Here is a 6,214-nt window from a genome sequence, read left to right on the forward strand (position 1 = left end):
CCCAAATTTTTTTTAAACTTCCTCTCTCCTCTCTCCTTCCTCTCCTTTTCCCCCCTCACTCCAAATTTTCCCCTCTCTCTTCTCCCTTCTTCTTTTTTTTTTTTTTATCCCCTTTCTTCTTTTTCCTTTAAAAATTTTTCCTATCTCTCTCTCTTTTCCAAACTCTCTCTCCCCCTTTTCCCCATTCCCTTCTCCCTCCTCCCCACTCTCTCCTCATCCTCTCTTCTTTCTTTCTTTTTCCTTTCTTTTCTTCCCCTCTCCCTCTTTTTTTTCCTCTCTCTCTCCCTCCCTTTATCCTCTCTTCTTCTCTCCCCTCTTCTTTCTCTCTTCTCTCTCCTCTTCTTCTCTCTTCTCTCCTCCTCCCCTCATGGCATAAAGAGGGAGAAAAGTAAAAAAACGATATCGCATGTATTCATAAACGGGAAAATAAACACTGAAAAACGTTTGGGGGAAAAATAATGCCCAAAGGAGTTCCTATTAAAATTGGGTGAGGAAAAATACATATGGGGGAAATTTCCATCGGCCCCCCCCCCCCCTCTCTCTCTCCCCTCTCTCTCTCTCTTTTTGTCTCTCCCCCTTTTCTCTCTCTTCTCTTTTCCCCCTTTCTCCCCTCCCCCCTCTCCCCTCTCTCTCTCTCTCACTCCCTTTTTCCCCTCTCCTCTCTCTCTCTCTCTCCCTCGTCTGTCTATCTATCTGTTTCTTTTTCTCTATCTCTGTTTATCGATAATTTTTTTGTCTATGCTACTAATAAACTGAAATGTAAAATGCAAAAGGGTTTCAGGGGGTAAAACCAATCTTTTTCACGATTTCATTCCTTGTTCCAAGTTGTGTTTTGGTTTATCTGAATTTGGAAATTTTGTCAATCCCTCATTATCCTCCGCTCATGCTTTCCCTCATCATCTAGCTGTCACAAAACCCCCCCCCCCCCCCCCCCCCCATGTGGTCAATCTTAACAAACGTATCACTCGGGCATCTCGAGAGTCAAGGGAAGCGATTTGGTAAACGCCTGGTTGACCGTTTTTACCCCGGGGGACCCAAAAAGGGGCCCGCGGGGGACCCTAGGGGCCTGAAGAGTAAAAATTCCCCGGGCTTTAAATATATTTGAGAAAAACAAAAATTTGGGGGGAAAAAATAGCCAATGATAATGATGAAGCTTCGCGGGAGGTCAACAAATTTTAAAAAAGTTTCATTTGTTTTCTTTCACATTTTTTTAAACCGTAACCTTTTTTTAATTAAAACTTTGCCCCACTAGGCAGTTCGTAACAAAAATTTCAGTTTTTAACTGTAGATTCCTAATAAAACCCTGTTAAAAAGAAATTTTCACCCATATTTTTTTTTTTATCATCGTTGTTGTTATCGCCTTGTTCCTATTTCCCATTTTTTTTCTTTCACATGTCCTCGAACCGCCCGGGAAAATCGCCAATAAGCATAAAAAAAAGATTATCAATCAGTAATCAAATTAAAAAAAGAGTATCTTTTTTAAAAACAAACTTAAACCCCTTTGACCTTTGCAGGGGGGCACCGCGACGGGGCCCAAGGGCAGGCTGAAGAAGGGGCCGGTAATTTGGGTTGATAGTTTAAAAATTAAAACAGAGATTTCTTTATTTTCCAGATTTTTTAAAAGGGTTTTTTAATCAACATGCTAAAATTTTTCCCCGTATACAAGGGTTTTTGGGGAGTTTAGTGTAAAGCAATTTTCCTGCCCTGTTCGTGCGGAGTGAGGTGTGTTCAACCTCAATTTTCATCCCTCACTCCTCCGCCCTCATCATTCACCTGTCACAAAAAATCGTTAACAACCCAACACAGTATCACTTTTGGATCTGAAATACAAGGGAAGCGACTATTTGACCTTTCTGTACCGGCCACAAGGTCGTGTGGCGAGGGGGTTTAATTTAAAAACCCGAATCAAAAGGTTTTTTTAAGATTTTTCCTATTAACTGGATTTTGAACGACCTGTCAAAGAAGTGAAAACCCAAAATTTCCCTTAAATACGAGTCCCTACCCTTCCCCTAGCTGGGTTTGGGTAAAATTTCCCGAAAAGGGGTTTATAAAATGCATAAAAGCTTCCGAATTTCCCTTTTTAATTTCCAATACACCCAAAGAATTTGGGTCTTTTTGTAAGAATGAAAATGAAAAAATAATTTTCAAAAGGCCCACCAATTTTTCGTTTTTTACTTCAGAGGTACCAATACAGTGGTTGTATTTATAGCGACAACAAGTAATTACTCTCCTTTTCTGGGGTAAACCCGTGGGAATTTAAAAATTTAAATTTTTCCCGGTAGGTTTGGGAAAGACTAAACCCCTTTAAAGGGGAAAAAAAAAATTTACAGACTACAGGGATTTTTTTGAAAAAAAAAGGTTTTTTTAAAATCGGAAAAAAACAAAAAACAAAAACAATTAGGCATACTTTTCAATATCCGTAATTCAGTAATAGTAGGACTCACTGTACGCCATTTTAGTTATTCATTCTAACAACATTAATTAAAATTAAAAGTTTAGAAGCAATTTCTTTTGTTTTCCCCCGAGATTTAGACTCTACAAGATACGGAATTTAAAGAGTTCATCTTGTTCAAGTCCTTGTTAAGCCCAGGGTGAGATTCCCTCCGTCTTTGTCTGTCTGTCTGTCTGTCTCTCTGGGCTCTCTCTCTTCTCTCACAACCACTTTCTCTTCTCTTTTTCCCAAACTCCCTCCTTCCTTTTCTCTCTCTCCTCTCTCTCCTCTCCCCTCCACTTCTCCTCTCCTCTTTCCCTCTCCTCAAAAAGAACATAAACAAAAATCACATCCAACAAATTTTTTCTATAATTTTTCCCCTTTCCCTTAAAGTTTTATTCTTGTCTCTTTCCTCCTCTACTCTTAATTTCCCCGGGGTTTTTTGTTTTTATCATAAGTATATCGACCTAATATGCATAAAAAAACGATTAAACAATTTTGGTAGATCAGGTATTGACAAAAAACCCCTGTTTAATAAAAATTTGACCTGTGTTTACCCCAGTAGGGGGTTTTGTCTCGCCCTCTGGGAAGGAGAGAGAGAGAGAGAGAGAGAGAGAGAGAGAGAGAAAAGAGAGAAAAGAGAGAGAGAGAGAGGGGTAAGAAGAGAGAAAAAAAAGAAAAAGAAAAAAAGGGGGGAAAAAAAAAGAAAGAGAAAAAGAGAAAAGAAAGGGGAGAAAAGAGAGAGAGAGAGAGAGAAAAAATTACACACACACACACAAAAACACACACAGAATTTCCAAATCGAGGGTGATACATGTAATATCGATTGTGGCAATAAAAATGTATGTATCATGTTATTACTTATCACTTTACTCTATTATCACGTGTTATGGTGGGTTGATGAGAGATATTACTGATCAATAAATTTCCGTTTGCAAGGTAAACTATATACACAATAAAGAATAAAATTTTTCCCATGGGAAAACCCGGGGAAGAGAAAAAGGAAAGATTAAAATTGTCGTGATTTTAAAGGACCCAAAAAAGCCCCCTTGTGTCAAACCCCACAAAACATCCTTTAAAAAAAAATTAATCTACGGAAGAAATGTTGGCGACAAAAAATAAACACGCCTTCGGGGGTCTTTAAACCCATTTAAAATCTTCTTTTATATTTGTATTTTAAAAAAAATGGGGAAAAAAAAACCTGCAAAATCCCTTTAAAACTTTGTTTTCCTTTGACGCAGGTTTTATGGGCCACGCGCCTCGGCGGGGGCCCGCCGGGTCACCGAAAGGTCAATTTGTCGCTTCCCTTGCCCTCCCCAAGATCCCCAAAAGGTTTACCGGTGTAAAGGGGGTTTAAACGACCTGTTGTGACAACAAAATGATGAGGCGGGGTTTGCAAAGAGGCACAAACACACCTCCATCATGCACCAAACAAACAGAAATCTCTACAAAAACAGAAATACACTACCCTGATTAGTTTTGGGCCCAAAAATAAAGGTAACCGTCGGGTAATTTCCTTTTATCGAAAGGGTGAAAAACCCTTTAAAAAATTTTCCTTTTAAAAAATTTAATAAAAAATTTACAAAAAAGAAATTTTTTAAATTTTCAAAGAAAACAAGCCCCTACCCCCACCCCCAAATTTTCCCCGGACCTTCCCAACCGCCCCCTCGCCCGTCGCGGTGCCCCCCTGCCCCAGGTCAACAGGGGCACGCTTGAAAAAAAGATATTCTTTTTAAAAATTTAAATTTGACCCCTACGTTTGGGATAATTTTTTTTAAATGTTTATTAGGGGATGTACGGGGCGATACAAAACCGAAAAAAAGGGAAAAAAAAAGGGGGTTAAAACCAAATGATAAAAAAGAGAAAAGAAGAAGTTTTTATTATTTTATTTTTTTTTTTCCCCAAAATTTAATTAAAACCGAAAAAGGGTGTTTGAATAATAGAAAAACTAAAAACCGTTTATTAGATCAAAACCCATAGGAAAATGTGGTGAAATTTTTAAAATGAATAATCATAAACAAAAAATTTCTACCCCTTTTGGGTGTCATTTAATTCAAAAAGAGTGACCTTTGTTTACCCCCTTTAACCTCATCATTATCATTGTCTATTTTTTTTCCCCCAAAATTTAAATGATTCTCTGAAGATACCTTTTTAAAACCGAGGAATTTTTACTTTTCTCAGCCCAAAATGTCCCCCCCGCGAACCCCCAAAGGGGGCGTCCCGCGGGGGTTTAACACAGGGCCCAAAAAGGGGTTTTCCAAAACGCTTTCCCTTTACCCTTTGAGATAACCAAATTTAAAACCGGTTTGATTTCCCCAAACCCCAGTAAATAGCTACATTCTATACATTTTTTTTTTCTTTTTTTTTTTAAGAGTGAAGAGGACGAGGGCCAACGAGTGCCACGAGAAACAAAAAAACGGTGTTTAACGTTGGGCCCTTGCGTGGAAACAAAAATCTAAAAGGGAGGAAAATTGGAAAAAAAACCACTATGTTTATCTTTTCCCGAAACTTTAAAAAAAAAATTCCCGAACCAAATTAAGACCCGGGGGAAAAATTTTGGGTGTAAAAGTTCTAAAATTTTTCAATTTTTAAGGGTTAAAGGGAAAAAACGCATAAAAGGGTTTCCCAAAAAAAAAAAAATTCCCCTTTCCCAAAAAGCGAGGAAAAATAACCCAGCGATGGGGGGAAATTAAATTGGGGTCACGGGGTTTTACAAAATAAGGGGAAAAAAAAGTTTAAAGTTTTTCCATGGGCCCCGTTTTCTCCTCCGTCGCAGCACTTCGAATGGCATCATCGGGAGTAATCTTGGGAAATACACCAATTTTCCGATTTTATTGACCGCAGGGCTTTTTCGGGCCCCGCGACCTCGGGGGCGCCCGGGCCCGGTCCCGCGGGGCAAATCGTCCGCTTCCCCTTTCTTCCCCCGCCGAATGTGATACCTGTGATGAGGAGGAAAAACGATCTGTTGTGACAGGGGGAACGATGGGGGGGGGGGGGGGGGGGGTTAAAGCCCCAAAAAAGGGAAATTCCCCACAAACAGGGACAAAGCACGTACTTTTGGGTAAAAATTTGCACTGAAAACCCCAGCGGGTTAAAATCCAAAAAATTCTGCCAAAAATAAATCCTAACCATTTCCATAAACGAAGAAAACATCAAATGAAAATAATTTTCCCCCCCCCTTCCCCACCCGTCCCCCCGGCCTTTGCGGGGAACCCCCGCTCAGGTCCCAAAACGGGGCACGCTTGTATCAAAAAATGGGCCCCCTTTTTTTTACGATCCCACGAAATTTATAATCCCTTTTTTTTAACTTATTAAGGCGTTTGGGCAGGGCGATACGAGACCGATAAAAAGGGAAAAAGAAAAGGGGGAAAAACAAAAGAAAAAAAAAAAATTGGGAAATATAAAGGGGAAGGGAAAGGGAAATTTTTAAAAAAAGGGTTTAAGAAAAATTTATCTAGAATAACGACCATCAAGGAAAATGTGGGCCCGAATAGTGCTAATATTTGAAAAGAAAAATTTTGGGAAAATCCCTAAACAATCACTTGGGAATACTGTAGACGGGTTTTACAAAATTGGGAAAGACCTTTGTTTACCTCCCGGAAAACTTATCATTTTTTGTCTATTTTCGCCCCGAATTGTCGATTTCCTCAAGATACTTTTTAAAAAGGGGAAATTTCCCCTCTCTATAGTTTTCCCACGGGGACCCCAATTTTGGCTTCCCCCCGGGGGTCAACACGGGCCAAACCCGGCGTTTCCAAACGCTTCGATTGATAAAAATAATAA

This window comes from Penaeus chinensis, chromosome 42, assembly GCF_019202785.1.
Source record: "Penaeus chinensis breed Huanghai No. 1 chromosome 42, ASM1920278v2, whole genome shotgun sequence".
Classification (NCBI taxonomy): Eukaryota; Metazoa; Arthropoda; class Malacostraca; order Decapoda; family Penaeidae; genus Penaeus; species Penaeus chinensis.